Below are 412 nucleotides of genomic sequence, written 5' to 3'. Positions count from 1 at the left end.
GTTGTTTGCGCGACCTCCTTGGCACCGGAGCTAGTCGGACGGCTCCGGGAGGCGCGCACATGAGCCGCACATCCCGGAGCCCTGTGACCCGCTCTGGTGCAAAGCTGGACTAGAGAGCCACATGGGGCTGGGCCAGGTCCTCACCCCCTGACAGGCACAGGGGGCAGAGGTGGGTACCTGGGACCCTGGGAAGTGGGGCTGGGGCCCTGTGGGGGATAGGGGCTGTGGCCCTCCGGGGGGAGCTGGGGCCCTGTGTGAGGGTAGTCCATGTACTGTGTGGGGGGTGCTGTACCATGTGGGGGCCAGGGGACCCACCCCTCCTGAGCAGCCCCCCAAGGTCCCCCACACCCACAGTGCCCCCAGCAATTGCCCCACACCTACCCCCAGCCCAAACCACATACCTCCACACAAA

The sequence above is a fragment of the Alligator sinensis genome, unplaced genomic scaffold (genome assembly GCF_000455745.1).
Source record: "Alligator sinensis unplaced genomic scaffold, ASM45574v1 scaffold505_1, whole genome shotgun sequence".
In the NCBI taxonomy this organism is placed as follows: Eukaryota; Metazoa; Chordata; order Crocodylia; family Alligatoridae; genus Alligator; species Alligator sinensis.
Note: the sequence above shows the minus strand (reverse complement) of the source record.